Source organism: Accipiter gentilis, chromosome 22, assembly GCF_929443795.1.
Source record: "Accipiter gentilis chromosome 22, bAccGen1.1, whole genome shotgun sequence".
NCBI classification, from domain to species: Eukaryota; Metazoa; Chordata; class Aves; order Accipitriformes; family Accipitridae; genus Astur; species Astur gentilis.
In genome coordinates this window covers 8,338,272-8,361,334 of record NC_064901.1, presented here as the reverse complement: position 1 = coordinate 8,361,334, position 23,063 = coordinate 8,338,272, and positions in this window count along the sequence as shown.

Below are 23,063 nucleotides of genomic sequence, written 5' to 3'. Positions count from 1 at the left end.
TGGCTTTTGACAGACATCTTCACTTATTTTTGAAGAACCACATAACTAAGGAATCTCCAGTTTCTTAATCTCTTGTTAAAGGCTTGTATCTCATGCCCACTGAACATCTGTGTACAGCATAATACTAGAATTAGTTATTTGAACTGCCAGTTTATGAACAAATTTGCTACACAATTCACAGCCTTGGTAATACAGAAGGCTTCATTAATCCAAAGCAGAACAAAACATCTCAACCCTTGATTGCACTTCCTGGCCAGATGATACTTGTTACATACATGATACCGTAAGTCTGACTGGAACTAGCTCATACTGCTATTCTTATACCCAGAAGGTGGTACAATTGCTATCACACAGAAGACTCCACCTACCATCAGAGCAGGGACTGATCATTTTCAACCCAGTTCTTCCTTTGGTGTGCAGGTAAATTAAAGTGCTTGTAGGTGTTGTATATGTAAGGAATTACGGTAGTAAGGTATGGTATGGTAACATTCTACCTGTTAGTAAAGAAGGTTCCTGGCTACACTGGGTAGGACCCACATCTTGCTTTCCTCTCTTATTTTTCTTAAATCTATTAATTAGGTTTAACAGAGATGTCATAAAAATCAGATGTTGAACAATAATTATCATTAATTCACTTTAAATTGTAGAAAAAAATTACACATATCTGGGAAAATTTTCTCAGCTTTTTTTTAATCTATGTGTTGATTTAGTGTTTGCAGGCTTATGGAAAGGCCATGTACTTCTCTGTCAGTAAACACAGGCTAGACTGAACCATCAGAACTTTTCTGGAAAAGACATGATTGTGGAATCACAAAGCTAACCTAGAATGCCAAAACTCTGAGCTAATATCCTTGTTTCAGTATGGATTCATTCTGCGATCTTGGAGAGATAGGGTTTTTCTGAAGATGAATAGACTTGTTTTAAAGTGAAGTTAGGAATTTATGATGCAATAGAACCTCTTAATTTGTCAGTCAGTCCAACTCTGCACATCTTGCTACTGTTCCATACTGGGTATGCATGATAAAGGAAAAGATGAGAGTGGTAATAGTAATTTTAATGGCCTGTAATCCTTCAGAATAAATTTTCAAAAAATAATAATTGAAATCATGAAAGTAAATAATAAATGAAAGACTGTAATTGTATTTTCCCATTGGGAGATTGCACCAGGGTAATCTGAAACCTTTCTTTGACAAGATAATTGAAATTTTGTATAAGGGAATTGTAGTTTGACTTTTCTATAGGACTTCATTAAAGTCTTTGGTATTGTGCCTCTAAGGAAGTTAGTAGTGAAACTGAAGGTAGGGATTAGTGCAAGAATTGTATGGTAGATGGTAGAAGGGCCACACAGCACCAGATCCCTCAGATCCTTGGATGGCATCCTTCTGGCACTATGTACTTGTCTGATTTGCTTAAATGTCCCTAACTCCTTCCTTCTCTGCTGTGGACAATGCTTTCATCCTGCAGACTGCCAATAGGCTTAGTGGCCTGTGAGGGCTGAGAGCAGACTCCAGAAATAAACTAGAAAATTCTACTATAATAATCTCTTATGAGTTCTGTTTGAAGAAACACATTTTTAAGATGGAATTAGAATTATTTTATGGAGAAACCACAGATCATGTATTACATTGAATAGAAAAATTGTCTACAACTTTCTGTGTATGCACTGTAAATCGGCAAGTAGGCTGTTGGTTCTTTTTTATCTGCTGTTACAGCATAAAAGAATAAGTATAAACAGTAATTTCTTCTCTGTGTACTACATTTATATGTGTTTATATGCACTTATTCATTATATTTGTCAAGGATATTAAAACATTAAATAATCCTTGCATACCTACATGATAAAACAGTGCAATCTTCATATTTCTGACAGAATTTGGTAAGTGTGCTTTGTCTTACTACCTACAACCTCTATTTAAAACATGGATTCTAACAGGAGATTATACAAGCAAAGTAAATTTTTTTTCTAACTGCATCTTGCAACACAAAAAATGAAGGATGCTCTTCGGATACTGTGGTTTGATTCCACTTTTAGATTTGATACTAGTTTTATAGAGTGAAAATGAAATTCATCATTTGTAAAGTAATTACAGTCTGTCACCCACTGACCCAACTACAAAAACGTTGGTAGACAGATATTGAGGTCATGTCCCTAGTCATTCTGAGCAATATTTCCAAGAAAGCCATTTTTCTGGCTGCTAAAATCTGCAACTTAACAGGTGGGTGGCATGCAGTCAGTGTGACAGCGTTGATTGTCATTTTATTTTCCATCATTACCTTAGTGGGAATAAAAATGTTTTCTTAACAGTTTATCTACCAGAAAATATTTTGGAGGCTGCTTCTAAGCTCAGTGTTAAAAGTAGATTTCTATGCTCCCATTTACACAGTTCTGAAAATAATTAGTTAATTCCTCCAACTTGTATCTAACTCTATTGTCAAACTGTGCTACCATTACTACTCACTAGTCTGTAGTTCCAAATGAGATTTGGAAGATATTTTCAGGATATTTAAAGTTTCTCAATCTCTCTTTATATGGATGGCAAGCTTTTTTTTCCTGTTGAGTTGAGAATTTTTTTAATTCCTGTGTTAGATTCTTGTGTATGGTGACTAACTAGCATATTAAGATGCCCTGTTGTTACCCAAGAAGGAAAACAATCCTTTGGTCATGTTAGGATGAGGATCAAAGTTCTACCCAGTACAAATTCATTTTAAGGAGGAGCTGTAAAGTTAATAGATTTGTGGAGATTCAATGAATATTCAATGAATATAATAAAAAAAAGGGCAACAAAAATATTACTGCTAAAAACTATGATCAACAAAGGAAAGAGCTATAAAATGGAGGAACATGAAAACCAGAAATAGTTATCTAGGCACAGAAATATTTCCATAAGTTAGTACAGAACATTCTCAGAAAATTTAACATCAACTACTCCCTTACTTAAAAAAAATTTAAGCACACTGAACATAAAATGTCCATATTTATTCAGGCAGAAAATGAAAGAGTGAAACATTTGGCATACATAAAACAGATTTATTGTCGTCAAAAGGCAAAGACATGAAAAGCAGGATGAAGATCTCATTGGGCTGACTGAATAAGGGTCAGTCATAAATACAAATATAGAGAAAATATCTTGTGAAAATATCTTTTGTCAACAAAGTTTAAAAAAAACTAAACAAACAGGATAAAAAATACATACTCATTGATTAAGAAATATTTTTCTAACAGAAAACATATAAAAATAAAACAAAAATAGTGAAAGATATGTATAAAAGTATGAATTCTGCTATGCAAATACAATAATTTTGCTTGGTTTTTAAGAATATGAATACCATGTAAACTTCCTGTGGGAAATTCCTAGTAGGATAATCCAAATTACATATATCAGACACTTAAAATACATCATTTTACTTGATTTACTTTCAGCAAATCATCAAACTGTTCAGCCATCATGTCACCTGGGAGTTGTAGTTCACCACCCCTATGCTTTCTTGCTGACATGCTTGACAGATAGCAAAGTATTCTGAAGTTCCATTTAGATTCCTGCCAAGTTAATTTGTTTGATGAATCCTAGGAGTACCATCACCTTGTGTGCATCACAAGACATGTCATCAGGCCTGTAACACCTATGAATTGTTATACTTATACTGAATTATCTTGAAATGAAGCTCTCCAGGCGAGTTTCAAAAAGCTTGTTCTCTATAATATTTTTACATTTCCATAACAAACCTGTTTGGATTTTCCATAAAATGCTCCAGCAGAAACTTCTGATATTTCCATCTAAATAATTTTCACAATTCGTGGTCCTTGAGATATCATGAAATCTGGTTCCTCAAGCTTATATGTGTGTGGGGGGAGACATAATCTGTATTATAGTCCACTGGTTAGAAAATTTAATTCAAAACAATATGAAGCAAAACAACATTTCAGAAATATAAAGTATCAATAATCAATGGATTTACTTGGTAGTGAAACTGTCTGCTTATTCCAATAGTAATTAATTACTTCACAGAATGGAGGCTGCTGTGATAAAATAACAAAGTTAGTGCTGGGCTTTAGTGGTTAGTCTTCTTAGACTTCTGTAGTAAATTACCACCTCTTTGACAGATATATCTTATCTACAATATCTTCGATGACAGTGTCCATTCTTCTGTAACACCTAAGGTACCAGGACTGTCTGTAAAAAGTTGCAGAAACATGGATTATAATGGATCAAATTGTGACCCCCCCCTTGTTCTCTGGTGAACTGAATATGTGGAAGTTATTCTTCAAATAGCCAAGAAGATTTCATCACGCATGTTATGAACATACTCTAAATGAAAATGCTGCAAGCACCTCTCAGAAAGTAATGTCTGTCATGTGCTAAAATATGCTAAAGTGCCTATTAGTATGCTAAAGCTACTATTATATCAAAATACCATTGGCATTAAATCAAACTTGCATCTGTTTGTAGGTAGGGTTAAATGCAGGTGCTGTTTCCTACAGATATCAATCGTTTGATGCCTGCTACTATGCATCGTTGTAGGTGCTTTTTCAATCTAGACCCAGTCTTTGATATTGTAAAAGAAGCTTGTTTGGACTAGATAAACATAATTCTTTGTCCTGAACCATACACATATTCTTAAATATATCACACACATATTCTTGAATATATCACCTGTACCACTAAAATACATGCTTCCTTATATATTGTTAGCAGAGAAAATAAGTTCATTTTGTGGTACACTGAAATAATTGAAGTCCAATTAATATTTCAAATTTTCCGAAGGGACTTTGTAAGCCAAAGGTGTGTAATGGTTGCAAAGTAGGACAGAATTTACCACTTCACATAGAGCACCCTTACCATCCTTTATGGTACTGAATACATTCTTACATCAAGGAAAGTGAGAGAAACATGAGACATCACCTTGGTCTTAAAGTATCTGAAAATCTTTCATTTAAAGACAAGCATATTCTTAAACATGGTCTCTCCTATGACTTTTTAACTCTGGTAATTCACTTACACATCATGTGTTTGTATCATTATTCAAATTTCTCTCCTGCATTCCATTCATAACATCTGTTAATAATTATCTGTACACCTGTATAAATAATCAGCACCTGCATATGTGAAGAGACATCTCATCACATATTGCTAACAGCAATAACTCTGCCCTTTTTAGATGTAGAACTGTTTCTTAATGCCCATGTTCTAACTTAATACTTTATTGATCTTGTTTCAAACCCAATATAACAGTAAAGTTTTACTTTTCAACTAATTATCTGAAATGACAGTAACTATTAATATTTACTATTTCTAATTATTTTCTGTATTTACTATATTTTAAATGTTGAGGGGAGGGCAGTTTACCATATATTATTCCAGAAACTGCAGACAAGAATAACAGAAATATTATGTAGATGACAGTAATAGGCTTGACTCCTCACAAAATATGTTTTCACCAGTTAATACCTGATTTAAATTTATGTGAGTAATATATTACTATTGAGTTTTAATTGTACTAATTGCTCTTTGCAGTAAATTTCTTCTTTAAAGAATAGATCTAAGGCTAATTCAACTTCCTCGTTCTGGCAAGCTTTATGCTTTTACATTTTTTTATGGCAGGAAAGATTAGAAATCTCAGTTGAATACAGGGCCTTGTTGGCTTAGCCACAGAACTAACATTTAGCAAGCCCCAATCCCAAAAAGCTTCCAGTCTAAACAAGTGAGGTAGCCCGCACAAGGGAGAATTCACAGGAGATGCAAAGTGTCTTGGGATCACATCGAGCAGATCAATGCTCAGGACCAAAATCCAGGCTTCCTGAGCCTCATTTGATTTGTTGGGTAACACTGCTGGGTAACAATTCCTCAGGATTTAGCAGTATTTGGTATTGATTTAGTAAGTGACTATTCAACTCAAACTCTGGTGCTCAGTATTGCTTTCAGACAAATTGCAGTTTAAAGATCAGCTGTACTCAGTATGTCAGTTTAATCTGTTACCACACAGCAGAACAGGGTCTTCTGTGTCTCAGCTCCTGCACTCTGAAGTTGTCCGTTTAAAGATACTTTTTTCCTCTACTGCAATTATTGCTTTAATCTGTAGCTATCAAGACTTTCAGCAATATTTATTTTGGAGTCATGGAGTATGACAAGCCTTTAAGAGAAATCCCATTTCCAGAAGTTAAAAGTAATTAATTTCCCCAGTCAAAAATTAAGCAAAAGCAAGTATTTCTTCACCACAGTAGGGAAAGAAACCCTGAACAGAATAGTTTCTGCTGTTGCCTTTCTCCACTATGCAAGCCTAAAGAGGCTGCAAGCCAACACAGTGTAGTATTTAAGCTTGAGTCTTTCTGCAGGTAAATTGCTCCAGCATTTTCTCAAAGCAGTCTCTGAGGTCCACTGTGCTATATACAAAAATATAGATGCAGTAGGAACTTCCTTTTTTAACAACAAGAAAGTGGCTAAATACTGAGCACAGTAACCTCAAAAACACTGTCAAGTTTCGGGGAAAACTGTAAAGATGACCTTGAAATACTAATGTAGGAAACTACTTCAGAGGAAGTGCTTTCCTTTGTTGTTAAGACAGTGGCTATGAAATCAAAGGAAAAAGGTCCTTTATGAAACTGGTATCCTGTTTAATGGTAGTGTGGTGGGAGAAGTGTGGTCTGAATTTCAGTAAAGGAGCTTTACATGATGCCTACAGATAACATGAGATTCTATTCCTTAAAACATTTATCAGCATTTTTATTACACAAAAATGAGTGAAGTTTGGTTACCTCTGAAAAGCGTAACAGTCTATTTCAAGCAAAATCAAAATATCACAGAAGGAAAATAACACTCCTAACCAAGGAGATCTGACACAAAAGACCAAGCTGAGTGCAGGTATAGATACCAGCACAAGATTTTAATCCAATTAGGGATACATGAGAATGGGTATGTCATACAGACAGCTCTAAAAACATCTAAAATCAGGGGGGGTTGTACACATAACAATGAAAGCAGAAGGAATATCAGTATAGGCCTCAGCACGCCCCTGGGTGACCAAAATTCAGGGAGTTTGAGGGGATTACATCTTTCTCCACACCAGTTTCACTTAATGAAACATGTCTGGGTTTTTTCAAGAGAACATGAGGCCTAATCAGTATTCTGTGTGACCATCATTGTCTAACAAACTGCATGGAAACCATCTTCATTAGGCAGATGTAAAGCATAATTGTTATTTGCTGACATCGGCTGGATTTCAATCTGAGACTGAGTTGCTAATCCTGGAAGAAGCAATCCATGCCTAGGTTTCCTGGATTTTGCTGCCTTAAAAGTGGTTAGCTATCTTTTGCTTTTGGGACAACTATGGGAGGGGAGGCTGTTCTGCTTTTGGGATATTTTTTTTTCTGAAAACAAATGAAAAAAAAAGCTGGATTACTTGCTATACAGGAGGAAGTTTTGACCTTTATAGTTTAGACTTAACATTTCTATAATGCTTCAAGTTTTTTACTTAAAAAAACTTTGTCATTTTACTTTTTACTGTTGCTAAAGCATTAATATTTTGGGAGGAAGTCTACAGCCCTCATGCAAATTCAACAACACTTGCTTCAGCAAGTGTTCTTGGTGGTGCTACCCGTGTGGGTGAATGGTATGCCATGTTACAATATGTACACGATGATATGCATTGTGAAAGGACCTTTTTAGACTTCTTCACTTCATAATTTTTGGTTATGCAGAATAAAACCTGGAATGAAAGAGGAAACATGGAGAAGAAACTGGATTAAACAACAATTTTGAGATCTGAAGCTGTGAACACATTTTAAACACAGAATGAGTTATCTATATGTATGTTTGCTTTATTTATTTTCTTAATTGAATATCAGGCTGAAAGAGGCAACACTTCATGGCATAGCTTACTTTAACATATTTGACTATGATTATACTGATACAGTTGGCTGTTAATCTAATTTTTGGTTTATAGAAGTACAGTTACCATAGAGATGTTATTCAGAATGAGATTCACTGTGAGAGATTCACAAATAGTTTTAATTTTCCATCATATTTGAGGTCACATTAATATTTCATCAATGAACAGTCTGCACAGTAGAGAATCATGACTTAACTGGTCATCAGTGATGAAGTGATAATATTTTCTTCACAATCTGAAAAAGTGCTATTTAAAAGATAACATCGAATGTTAAAGACAGGGACTATTTCTGTCAAAAAGAAAATGTTTTCTTGTTTGTATTTTCTTCATCCCTTGCAGGAAGGAGAAAGCTTTTGTACAGTAGAAGTGGATAATTGTTATTCAAGAGTATAATTATTCACATGGGCTTCCTACACACAGTTCAGCCAAAGAATTTCAGTTCAGATTCAGATTATTTAATTAACACTCAGTGATAGTGGGGTACAGTTGTGATGCCCTATGTATAGCCTTGCTATCTTACATATTTTTGAATAATGAATGTATAATGATGATATGCAAATTTTGACTTTTTAATAACTGCTATGATGATGTGTCACCTAATTTGGACCACTTCTGTGTACCAGTTTCTAGTAATGAAAAATTGCACTTTGGTTCAATCTGTGGTCTTATCAGAATATAAAGTAAAAGGCTAGTAGTACAATAGTCCACTGCAGTTCATAGACCTTATAGCTGAGATTCTTATGCATGACTGCCTGGAAATGAACCATAAATAACCATGGCTTGGTGAGCTAAAAGCAGCACTATGCAATATCAAACGAAATCCTACATCTAAATCTCTTGTCTCATCATTCATTACTAGTGTAGACAAAGAACTGGACATGCAAAGCAGAGGGAGATGCTAGTTTTTCTACGTGCTAAAGTAATTTTATATTTGGCAATTTACTGTTGGTCACAAAACTTGCTTGGAAGATATGGGACAGAGCCCAGCAAGAATTCAATATTACAGAAGGAATAGTGAAGTACAGTATTAAGTATGTTTAGCATTTTGTGGTTTAACCCCAGCCAGCAACTAAGCACCACACAGCTGCTCACTTCCTCTCCCCCACCCAGTGGGATGAGGGAGAAAATCGGGAAAAGAAGTAAAACTCATGGGTTGAGATAAGAATGGTTTAATAGAACAGAAAAGAAGAAACTAACAATGATAATGATAACACTAATAAAATGACAACAGTAATAATAAAAGGATTGGAATGTACAAATGATGCGCAGGGCAATTGCTCACCACCTGCTGACCAACACCCAGCTCATCCCCGAGCGGCGATTCCCTGCCCCCACTCCCAGTTCCTATACTAGATGTGACGTCCCATGGTATGGAATACCCCTTTGGCCAGTTCGGGTCAGCTGCCCTGGCTGTGTCCTGTGCCAACTTCTTGTGCCCCTCCAGCTTTCTCGCTGGCTGGGCATGAGAAGCTGAAAAATCCTTGACTTTAGTCTAAACACTACTTAGCAACAACTGAAAACATCAGTGTGTTATCAACATTCTTCTCATACTGAACTCAAAACATAGCACTGTACCAGCTACTAGGAAGACAGTTAACTCTATCCCAGCTGAAACCAGGACAAGCATTTTGTCCTAAGGTCTTTCTTTTATGGATTTACTATCCTGGGATTGTGGCTTATCTTACCAAAATAGTTTGAGAGACTGTAATTAATTATTTGTGTACAATTCAGTTAAGCATTTGTGATTATATGAATTTGTAATGCTGTGTAATGTTTTGAATATTTATTGCATGTTGTTATACCCTCTAGGACTTTTTGCATAAGACATTTCATTTGAAGTGTTATTTCCTGAAGGAACAAGAAGTACAGTTCTTCTCTATTACTTCAACATGTAATAGTACCCCTCTCTGCTACATAGTCAAAGATGTTATCTAGCTAACCTTTTGTCCAATTAAAATCAAACATATCAGGCATGAATGTAGTAGCCCAAGCTAGTGACAGTCTAGCTACTTGCTTGCTTCATACTTAAAATGTTTCCTTTGACTCACAATCAGTATTGTACAGCCTTAAAATTGCAGGTAGGGAATATGATTGTATATTGATCAAATCTGATCCTGGACCCAAAAGAATAGATTTCTAGGTCACATTTGCCTCAGAGAGATTGTAAATAGTGTTATTTATATTAATTTAGCTTACCATATACAAATCATTCTTCACTATGGGGAAATATTTAACCTTTAAACTCGTGGGCAAACTGCAGTCTCTTAACTGTCCATCAATGCATCTTCATCAAATCTATCAAAATATCCTAAAGGACTGATCTGTCATGGAATGATTGCACAGAAAAAAAAAAGTTGAAGCTGTGGAAATCTTCCATCGAAATAGAAGATATATTTCTTTTACACTACCTTCTCTAACTTAAGTGCACAGCAGCATGGAAATTTGTGAAAGAAAGTAAATATATCCAACAAAAAGATCCATCCAAAAATATCCTTGCAAAACAACACCAAAAAGTATCCAACCAGCCGTACAAGAATGAGGCACCAATTCTATATGCCTCCTTTTCTGGGGAAATGAAATGCAAATAATCTGTAATGGATGTTATTCAAGTTGCTTAGTACACTGCTGTGAGCTACTCAGATATGAATATGATAAGTACAGTGTGCAAATATATACAGAACAGAGTAAAAAATATTTATGAAATGAGCTAAAGCACCCCGTAAGATGAACAGTACCGACACCTCAAGAAAATCAAATATGTCTGTTACAACATTCTAAATTATTTTTGTACATTAAAAGAATTGATTTTGTCATTTCTATAATAATGCACAAAACATCACACAGAATACACAAAAGTCCCTAATACAACAGTAGGAATGCTTTTTCTTTTGGGGGGCTGTAGGATTAGTTACAGTAAGCACCATGAAGGAAATCTTTCTCAAAAACTGAATGTATGTAACTTGCTTGAATCTTGAATTGGTTTGAATAAATACCTTCCCTGCCTTCCCTTCTGTTCTCAGAAAATTCCTTCATTTTCTTGAGTTCCCTTTTGGTGTGAGAAATACCATTCAAGTTATCTGTCATCCTCAAATCTCTCATCATGGGTCTTCCACAGGGCCAGATACACTCAGTGCCTTCTGAGGTATCAGACTGCCTAAGACTGAATCTTGTAAGCCTCTGAGTAAACCAAGCTGAAAAGCATTAGCTTCTGGCAGTTACATCAGCAATTTCTCTTTTTTATTCTACAAGAGTAAAATAATGGATAAAGTAATTGTTTAACCCAGCTTTTGGCTCTCTCCTAACTCCATAATTGGCATGCTGTCAAGCACATGAAAATCCACAAAGGCAGCCATAGACGCCATTACTGGTTGTTGGTCACTGAGGCCCAGCAGTATATTTAGAGGAGCAGTGAGGGTTTTTTTATTTCCCAGATGAAGACACTAGCCTTAGGCTAAAGATTGGTTTGGTCTTTGTAATGGCTATTAAAAAGGTTCCATCCTGTTTGCTGACTAAGATTTTATTTATCCTAATAAAATTGGTTCTACATCACAGACATGTGCTAAGAGAAGATGGTAGAATTGACCTTTCTGGCATTTTCTTTGCTATGAATTTTTTTTTTTATACCGACATCATTTCCATGCCACACCACACCCCACCCCCAAAATTATTATCTCTTAAATGTTAACATCAACAGCAAGAGCTAGAGAAATTTACATTCATTTGCATAACTGAAAATGTGTATGCCCTCCTGTAAGGAGAGGTGAGGTGGCTTCTTCCTTTCATTATCAGTACTTTGGTCTATCACTTTCACAGCATCACTCCTTCAGCCCTTTCTCCTTAAGTTTAATCTGTTACCTGCAAGTATTTGCAACAAAGCTATTCAGAGTAATTTTTAGCTGCCTAGCTCTTGCTAACTTCAGGGTTGAATACTGTTGGAATTATGTGTCTTCCTAAGCATCAGGGGAGAAACTTCTTTCTTGAAGACACATTAATTAAATAAAAACAGTTGTTATACTTCATATTTTATTCTAACAAACAAACTACTTTTCTCTTTCTTTCCTAAACCATACCAGTTGTCTCATCAGAAATACTAACCAGCGGGGAATGGTTGATAACAGTATTATGTGATACAGCAAGCTAAAAAAGCATTGTGTGTCATTTTCCCATGAGTACAAATACATTAGAGGTTTCCTCTGAAAAGTCAAAGATAGTAGCTTTTCAATTATAATTTTAGCAAATTTCACTATGCAAAAAAGTTAATTTTTCTACCCTTTTAATGCCTATTCTGAGTAGAAGTGTTTGCGTATCAGATGTTTTAAGTGAAAAATGTCTGTTCTTAAGGTTGGTGCAAGGACCACCAAGAGTCATTAGAGCTACAAACTTGACTACACAAAAGCTACATAATGGCAAGGAACTTTTTCAACTCACACAATGCAATTCTCCAGAAAGTTGTCTACTCACCATCTTGACTTACACAACATTGCATCAAGAGTACGTGCTATGTTTATTCATCAATAGGAAATGGCTTTGGGAGGTAAGGAAAGGGAAAGAAGGGATATTTTCCAGTTTTGAACTCATCCTGGTCTTCCTTTAACCTTGCTCAAAGCCAGTATTACCTTTTGAAGTGTCAATCCTGACTGTCATTTTACATATGGAGAACAGAATCTGGGATTCAGCAGGCAAGTAGCTTCACCATTGTTCAAGCCCTTCTCATCTTGACTCAATAACCCATACAATTTGTATTCCACACCCATAGTGCAAACACTATGATGGCTGACTTGATGTCAGTCTGGATGACTGTAGAATACACATGGGTGTACATCACAGAAAGTGGGAATGATACTATCAGGTTAGAATTGTGCAGTCAAATTCTAGCCCAGTGGTTCTTTAGTTCAGTTATACATTGTTGGGGGGGCTTTATTATCTTATGACTCTCAGGTATAATTTACCGAAAGAGAAAGCTAATACTGTGGCTTGCATAGGTAGCATTTTATCCCTTTAACCTTAAAAGGTTATATGAATTTGTAAGTGAGTGGGTCTTTGCTAATATTTTTTCTTGTTTGTAAGAGTTTGCGTGCTGTTTTTATAATGTTTTCATTGATGTCAAGACCTTGGTATAAAAACAAGACTAGCACTGTACTAATTTACCCCATGGTCTCCTGTGTCTTCCTTTGCCTCTCTCCTTGAGCAACTGGCATAGCTGCAGGACTGTTTACTCCATGGCTTATTTCCCCTTTATCTTTGATGTCCCAGGATGTCAAAGGCTGTGAATTTAATATTGATTTTATAAAGTACTTTTACTGTAACATGTCAGTTAGGATTAGCCTCAACCTCGAGGAAGCCCAGGCACTGAGCTGGATTTGCACGCAATGTGGCTCTCCAGCTCTCAGACTCTTTTCCCAAGCGAATGCTTTATTTATAAGAGTGACAGTGTGCTGTGAAAGCAGGGATAGCACACAGCCCCCAGCTATCTCTGTGTCTTGTATACACAACGTCAGTGCCCTGTGTATACATTAGGCTTGAAAATGTAAGTGGATCAGAGAGACGTATCATTTGCTGGTATGTAAACAGACAGATGAGTTTATAGATCGCATTAAACCCCAGTGGCTGTAACTAGTGGAAGAATCTTCCTGGAGTCCCATCCCCCATCTCACTCCTCCTTGTTCCTTCTTATACCATCAACACCAACACCACGAGCTGGACTCACCTCCTTTAGGGAGCAAATAAAGGCATCTTTCCAAAGGAGGAATCATAGTTGGAGAATATTCTTGCCTTGATCTTGTACTCTTAAATTTTTATTGCTCCTTTGAAATGGCAGGTGCTGCTGATGGAATGTATTAATCCACAAATTAACTTGCAAAGTCTTTTCATAACTCAGTATTGATCCTTCACTCAATCCCAACAAAGGTGAAAAGTTTGTTTTGATCTCTCCCTTTTTTCTCTTTTTTTCCTCCTTTCATACTTTTGGGAAAGAAAAAAAAATGCATTTGCCGTATTTTGTGTCTGAAACAGTGAGATAAGGTTTCTCTAAAGACTGATAATGCTGAAGCTTGGAATTACACTCTCAGGGGAGCAGTCACCAGTTTTCCTGTGTGTTGAGCAAATCATGCAAACTGATTACACATTGTTAATGAAAGATTAACTATTTAATGCATTAGCTTTTTGTGAGCACATAGAACAGCTGTGCACTTGGGCTACGTCTGTCCCATTCATAGCATGTTTGTTTTCTTATAGCTCCGCAGTTGCTCTAAGCTTGCCTTCCTCCTCAGCTGGGACTTGAGTTATCTTAGGTCTTCTGAGCATGTTGAAAATATTTCTTGTTTGGTTCATTAACTATTCCGTAAGCCTTGACTTTGAAGCCTATGTACACTTATGGCAATGCATAAATAATAAAGAAGCTATTATTCTTTATATGGAGCATATATTGCTGATTATAAAACATCATTCATGTAGCTGAATTATCATTTTTTCAATGTATTATGTCGCTCTGCCTACATATATATGACAGTTCAAGTTGTTGGTTTAAGCCATTTTCATAACACATAAGCCATTCCAGTGTAAAACCTGCAGGAGTTCATAAAGAATTTTGCTGAGATTTAGTAACTGGAGAAGGAAGAAGGAATGGTAAAACTTATCTTATTTTCCTGTTTCATATAATGTAACAAATAAAGAAACTACAGAGCAACATTGGTGATTTCAGTTGTTGCAGGAAACAAATTGGGAGCATAAAACTGAAAGCGACTTTCATGTGTGTACAGATAGGTACGTATATACCCTTCCTGTTTATACTAGAAATGAGACAGCATTTTTGGTGAAATCTGGCAAGCATGACCTTAGGTGATAAAGACAAGGTCACAAAAATTTTTGCATAAATCTACATAAACTGATAACAGACTCGGAATCTGCAAATCAAACTCCAGAAATAGTATTTCAAAACTTAAACTCAGTAAGATTTTCCTTCAGTGTCCACTCTCCCACTTCTTACCCATGAGGGGAGACAGTGAGTGGAATTAGCCCCAGACAATCTTTTATATATTTCTCTCCAGGATAAAAAGACAAGAGTATTCCCAATGTTATGTTAAAGTGAAAATTTCCATGCTGGATATCAGCACATAGAATTTTAGACATATGTCAACTAAATAATCAAATGACATCTCTAAAGCATTTTGAGTGCAGCCTGTCTCTACTGCCAATGTTACAGTAAGCCCATAAATATTTGATATACCTGAGAACACTACCTCTTCTGTTTTCTTTGCATTAGGTACACTATGTATCATCTCTGTTTTTTGTAGAACTCAAATATTACTTTATGTCTGTCTACATAATATGATGAGCCAATTTTTTCAGACAATGTATTTAGTATGAAAATTACCTTCAGAGATTTCCAACTATATTTAATAGAGTATGTACTGAGTAAACAAGGATAACATGTCAATCTGTAGGAAAAATTACAGTTGGCTAAATTTTCATTCAGTTTTTATGGAATTCATGCATACAAGCTGTGTTGAAATATCTGTGAGGATTTACTTCAAAACTCAAAAAAACCAATGACGTTCCAAACCTTGTAATTAATTTTTGTATTACTAAAAGTAAAGGAAATGTTTAGTACATGGTAATACAAATTCAGCCTGCTTTACTTGACAGTTTTGTAACCAAATAAACATCCAAATGATAAAATTGTTCAAAATATACACTTATATTTTCCAGACTTTGCACACACCCCATCATATTAAATTTCTGTGGCATCCAAATTTTCCCTGAGCACTGTGTTAACTGCAACACATCAGAAAAGCTGGACTTAAGAGAATGCTTCACTCCACAAAAATAATCCATGTATATGTGCAAATCCATTCACAGGATATTTTTAATGACTATTATTCATATATATATATATATATTATTTCATGGAAGCATATACTTAAGGGATTTTTAACAGACCTGTTTTTATGGGTGGTTGTGGATGTCTTCTTTTCTTTTGCATTCTAAAAAGACACACAGACACCAAAAAATCCTTTATACATTGCAGACCAAGCTGTAAGCTGTGAGTTAGGGACTCTTCTGTCACAGACCAAACAAAGACTGACAAAACTGTTAGTGGACTTCCAAGGCTTTATGCGCAAAATTTCAAAAAAAAATGTTAAATTCATTTCATAGCACATTTCTAAAGTATGGGAATCTTACTGCTGCTTCTTCATACAGCAGCAGGAGGCACAGAAAGTTTAATACTTCCTAATATCATGCAAAGACTCTGTGATGTGGTCAAGAATTGAATGAATGTCTCCTGAATCCCTGTTCACAGTAAACTTGTTTGCTTTCATCCAATAATCCCTGACTGCCAGAGGCTGTTGCAGGGTGGCCTAAATTAAAGGAACCCTGAGGTAGTGTTAATTTGTGCCATAAGGTCAAAGCAGTCTCTATTAACCCGAGGGCTTTGTTAGTACAATGGTGACATAGTCACTTTTGTTGTTTTTTTCCTGTTGCTCAACTGAGCACAGCCTAGCCAGTCCTAAACACTGTACATTGAGGTATTCAAATTTATTTGCCATTAGAAAGTCTTGAACAACAATTTATGCTAACAAAGCTCAGGCTAAGGTTGTTAATGAATTGTTTATATTTTGTTGTGTGTGGTAAGAATACTGTAAAAATAGCTTGTTTCTACCCTGTCATAGAATATCTACATTTTTAAAAGAAAGTTAAGTAAACTGTTGACTATTCCCTATTTTTTCTTTATTATTTTCTCTGAAGAATAGTACTTCCACAATGCTGGTAGGAAGGTGAATGCTTGTAAAGAGCAAATAATGAGGTGTATAAGGACAGTTAATCTGAATAGCTGTTCAAAATTTGAACAAATTTTAACAAAATGCTTGTGAACAGTCTTTAGAAATATTTGACCAGCTCCTCCTATATATACTGCAATAATACACACATGGATGCATTTCAGTATATATAACATCAGGTTTTGTATATTTATGCATTTTCTCATTAAACCATGGAGGTGATTTGTCCCATCTGCCATGCTATTGACTTTAGTCTTTAGCAAAGATAAATTTAAACACAATGATTACCTCAAAAGTACTGTAACTGTACAGTTCAGTTGCAATGCTGTCTTCTTCGTTTGAGGCCAAGTCTTGAGTGTCAGCTCTGACTTCAGCATTCTTACTGCTTAAAAAGGCATTGGTGGATGGATGAGAAGGAAGGCTAGGATCTGGCAGGAAAAAAACTATCTCTGTTCTTCACAAAGAGAAACCAAACATTTTTCCTAATGTTTCAGTGAATTAAGTTTGGAAATGTGGCTGTAAAGGCATTGTCATGTTTTGTAAGTCTAGTGTGTTAACAACAAGCTACAAAACCCAACATCTTATATGTATCAGCTACATGTTTGCATGTTGGCTGTCTCAATTTCAAGAATGATTCCTAATGTTCCATCCCACTTCCATCCCAAGTCTTTTGGGAAATTGTTGTCAGTTTATGGAGGTTCTGCTTTGTGTGTTCATAGTTGCTATTCTTGCACTCAGAGAGTCTATGTGTTTAACTTTTCCCCTCTGCTTCTCAGACCCACCCACCCAAACTACCATTTTTCTTTCTTCATCATATTTCTGTTTCTGTGGATTTTAAATACTTTATTTATTCTTTCATTTTTATGTATTTTCCATTTGTAATTTCATGTTTCAATTTTGCAATTTAATGTGTACATCTGTTCTCAGTAGGAATTTGCCTTGCTTGCTAGTAAGAAGATACAACAATATTTCAATGTATTTAACTGCATCTGCATTTAAGGTTTTGCACAGATCATCTTGCTAGAACTGACGCTTTAGTCAGGACAGAACATGCGGGCTAAGCACTCAGGCCACAGTGGAGCAAACAGCTATGTTCTTCCCATAATGATTGTTGGTGGAAGGGAATCTGGTACAGATACCTCAAAAGTGAGGCCACCTATTTTAATATAGCAAGGAATGTTTTGATAAATTGGGTTACCTTTGAAGTTCAACCATACAAGCTGTGCATCCTCTGTCAGTAGAGAGACAGCTGTACAGAACTGCAACCACAGTCAACAGATTTCGACTGGCCTGCAACTTTGGGGAATCCCCTTTCAGCACAAAGCTAGATATCAAAATACTGGTTATATGTGCCCTTTGCTGCCTAAGAGTGTGCATTAGTTTATAACAGGAATTTGTTAATACTGATTTTATAAAAGCAGAGGACAGAGGATGCTTTTGGTTCTTTTCAATGATCATTTCCCCATTTCTTGATCATTCCATCATTGCTACCACCACATCTTCTTATTTTGCCCCATAGACATCCCTTCTTCCTAAATGCAGTAGCAGCGAGAGGCTTTAAATTTGTATGTCCCCATTGGGGCCCACTTCAGAAGGATTCTCAGGATGTTCTGCCTTTCCAAGAACAGGAAAGAAACATTTTTTCATGGAAGACTAAAATTCAGGCAAAAATCTAGGCTAAAATCTGAATAAGAGGTAAGATAGGAATGATATGAAAACACCCCTTAAAATGTAGATAGGGCATTATTTTCAGATCCCATTGATTCCCTCAAGTGTTTTCTAGCCAAGTCTTGTTTGGCTACTCCAGTCTTCTTGGCTTTGTATACTATGCTAAAATTAGCTACATCCTTGAAAGTCTTATTAAATGTCATTGGATATATTCAAGCATTTACATGTTTTGGTGTTTTGCCTTGTTTTGAGCAGTATAACTTAATCAGCAGTCATGTAGCAACATCCAAGACAAGTACAATAATAGCCTTGTGTTCTATTTTTCATTAATTGAGATGGAGCTTGTACTGCCTCCCATTGCACTTGTAGTCATTTCTCTATTTTTTTAATAAACAAGCACAGAAATATATTTTTAATTAGCAATGAAATAATGTATATAATAACATCAAGCTGCTTTCATCAAACCCTACACAATGATGATAAACGTTGATACTGTACTCAATTTACTCTCCTATTTATGTCATGTTACATTTTTCAGGACTTGGAAGGCTAAACCCATTATTTGTCTTAAACAGATGCAAATTAGGATTATAGCCAAAATATATTCCGAACAAGGAAATGTATTACTGAATGTAGTGATAATGGCTTCTTTAATACCTTGAAAAATAAATACAATATGCTACTTTGATTTTCAGAAATCAGTTGCAAAGTGTTGTATACTAACCAGAATTTTCAGTGTTAAGGCCTTTACTTTTTTCCAAGAAAACTCATCATTTGCTGTTCAGAAATCCAATTGGTTATTTTACAATCTCTGTCCAGGCTTCAGTTGAATAAGTATTTCAATAGTAACCCTTGGAATTACCAAGAAAGAAATATTATTCAGCTTTTTCATACGTATCCATACCTTCTCACAGTCCATCCATTTATATCAGTCTCTTTTACCCTAAAATAAGGCTGAATTATAAAAGCTCATTTTGAATATACTGAGTTGGTAGATGTGTGACATGTTTTAGTTACAGCTGTTTTTTAAAGATTTTTGAGGGTCACTCTACATTTTTTTACTGTTTATTCCAATTTCTATTGTACAGGTATTCCTTCTTGGTAGGTATGTTTCTCAAAAGCAGAGAACTGCGCTCCTTTTTTGTAATCATTGTACATCATAGGCTCTCAGGACCAAATTGCTAGGCAATTGTGTCTGGGATTGTTACCAGTGAGAGCTCAGTAAGTCTTTATGGCAAGCAGGATTGGCAAGAATACTGTAAAAATAGCCTTTACAATGGGTCTATGCCTTTTAACAATATTGGGTGTAGCAGTGTGGCAAGCTATGTCAGCCTTTGGAAGCTGTCTCCAGAAGAGTTGTGTTTTATTTCAGTCTTTTCTCATGGAGACGCAAGCTCCTTAGTCTGGGGAAATTGTATCTGGGGAATTGATCCCTGTAAAAGACAATGGCAAAATTCTCAATTATTTCATTAGCAGCCAAGCCTGGCAATGAAGTGTTGACAGATAAATCTATAACATAGTTTATTCAAGTACTTACAGTTCAGTGGTTAAACATGCTTATGTGAAACTTTTTGCACTACTTTTTAAATACCGGATAACTATGTTATTTATAAAACACTTTTACCTAAGAGTTCCTGCTTTAAAGAAAACGCTTATAGCTGTTGAAAGACTAACTTTGTCTTTGCAAACTATCGGCTTTTGTTTCTCAGGCTGGCATTTCTTCTTCTAATGCTCATTAGAAAGGATTCTCAGTTTCAGTCACTGATGTATTTAAAACCATTTTAATGGAAAAAAATGTAATCCTATATAATAATGCTCTAAGTGTTCTCTGTCTCTCCAGAGGTAAAACAGCATAAAATTTTAATGCAAGCCTCTGCCTAGCTATATTAAAAGGTTTTGGCCAGCTTTAAATCTGATTAATGTAACTGTTACAGATAACAGTGAAATCATGTATGATTGTAGATAGTCATAGCAACTCAGTATTAATATTCACAGTCCACACTGTAGTAACATAGCTGTGATACTTAAATGGACAGACACAACAATTCATTGTAATAAAGAATTTAATCTTTTTATTGGAATAATAATAGGCTTATCAATTCTCTGCTGTTAATTATACTTCATGTTAATAAGATCATATACAAATACCCTTTCAAGCAGTGCATTGTAAATATACCAAGCTACAGTTCCATTTAGAGATGCACAACATGCCAAAAGTATCTGGCATCAGTATTTCCAGAAACGGACACAGGAAACAAACAAAAAAAAAAAAAAAAATCCTGTGAAGAACACAGCGGTCGGCAAAGGGAGAAAATCTCTATATGGTAGTGTTTAGAAATAGTTGGAAGAGGCTTGTTTTGGTTTTTTATATAATAGTAGTTTTCAGAGTGCTGAAGTATTTTATTTAATGATGATAAGGAGGGTAATAATACTGATATACCAAGAAGTAGCTGGGCTGACAGAAGTTGTGCAGGCCTTTGTCAAAGTACCAATTGATTATTCCTCTTCTTCCTGACACAAGTGTCTTTTGATATTCAGCAGAGCAAATAAAAATTCTCTATTGTGCCAATTCACTCTTTCAGATCTCTGCCATTAATCACACTTTAAGCACAAATGGCAAGATATTTTTATGTACTACAATAATTTAGAGAGGTGGTAAATATGTAGTTTTTTCCAAAAACATAAGCAGAAGACTTACAGATGAAATGCAGAGAGCTGACTTGTTCATTCCTGTGTCCCCATTTCAGGAAAGCTGACTAGTCTGTTTACTGTCTGAAGGACTGGACTTAATATGAGCAGGAAATATGCAGGAAGGAAGACTTGGAAAAAACTGATTCATGTAGGGAAATAAAGCAAATGTGTAATGTAATTATCAATACCAGACTCAGAGAAGGATTTGTACTAATTTCATACATGTTTTAACTTTTGAGTAATTTCTTCTCTCAACTTTTATTTATGTATTTTACATAAAATTTGGACACTAATCAAAGCCTTTATCTTAATTCCTCTAAGGATCAAAACTTTAGGTTTGAAAGAAAAGACTATCGTAAAAGAAAATGTGTCATACTATAAGTGAAAATGAAACAGAAGGACAAAGATGAGCTTAAGCAGCTGGTATTTTGTATTGTAACTGCAAGAGGTGAAATTGTCTTTGCTGTTTGGTAATATTCTTATAATTATCAGTTTTCAATATTATCTTAAGTTCAGGTATAGTTATGAGAAAGTCTCAAACCTATTAAAAGTTAAATACTTTCAGTAAAATATAGTTAAGCAGTTCATATGCTGTAAAATACTATGATTATGCAAATAAATGACATGGATGAAATATGAGTTTGGAAAATGCTAGTGCATACAGGATCTGCAAGTTGCAGATATAAACCAAAACATTTATTACAACACTGGTAACTCATGCAATTCTGTGAGCAGAAATGATAGATCTGGAATAGAAATGGAATGGGATAGAAAATGACATTATGACATTATGTTTCTTAGTAGTATGCTTCTTATATTTCTTATCACTGTAACTGTAGGAGAAAACTAGAACCACCACTTTACTTCTGTACAAAACACAGGTAGAAGAAGGGTTGACATGGAGCCACCAGAGTGTATGATAGTGTGGAGAAGTGAGTGGTGGCAGAAAGGCTGGCTAAAGCTAAAACTCAAGTCCAAGCTAGACTTGTGAAAATTTCAGATTTAAGGTTCCAACTCAGCTGATCTCTGTCTTTGCAGTGCATCTAAAATACAGCATCACAGAGTTGGAACTCAGATAAATTTCAATTAAGTACAAATATGAATGATCCACATTTTTTTTACCAAGTGGGTATTAAGTGTTACTACATAACATTGAATTTTCAGAAGAGCATGGAATAGTTGCTTTTGGTGGTGATCTCTGAACCTCATAATGGAGGGGTGGCTGAGATATGGTCTTTCTTTTTATCTTACAATAATCTGTAAATGACTGATTAGGATAGGGTTAACTTGTGTCCCATGAGTTGAACAGATGTAGCAGTTGCCGGCCCTCAGTATAAGGACTGCCAGGGAGGCCAGCAGTGCAAGAAAGAAAGAAATACAGCTTGGCTCAGATGGCAAATTACTTGCTCTAAAAGGGATTATAACAGGAGTGATCTCTAAGAAGCCTTTCAGACTGGCATACAATCAGACTTGGTTTATGACTAAGAGAAATCTTAACTGCAGGAGGCACTTCTGCTGTTTTCTATGTGTCTCTTGATACACATATTTCTTGATATGGAACACCTCTTCACCTGCAACCCCTAACAAAAAAATCTGTTGAAAACAGCAAGTCTACAGACAAGCTTTTCTGTTAATTTAGCACAGCTACAGACAGGAAATATTTTTCATGAAGAATCCAGGCACCTTAAATCCTTCACATAATGACTACCTATATATTTTATTGTAGCTAAAATTCTACTCTTTCAACACTGGTATTTGATCAGGGACCAGTCACAAATGCATCTAAAACAGCATAGATAGATTATGTTTCATTGACCACAAGTATTATCGTATGATATCTCATTTTATTATTTCCACTATACATACACTATGTGTATTGTTGCAAACATTTTGAGAAGACAAAAACAGTTTAGTCACATTCAGTGTGTTCTTGGAAAGTTACATAATGGCAATGTGAATGGTATTAAACCTAGTCAGCGAAGGCATGGAGTTGTTTGGAAGTATGGGGAGTGGCATTCTGCAGCCATTCTTTTCAAGTATCAC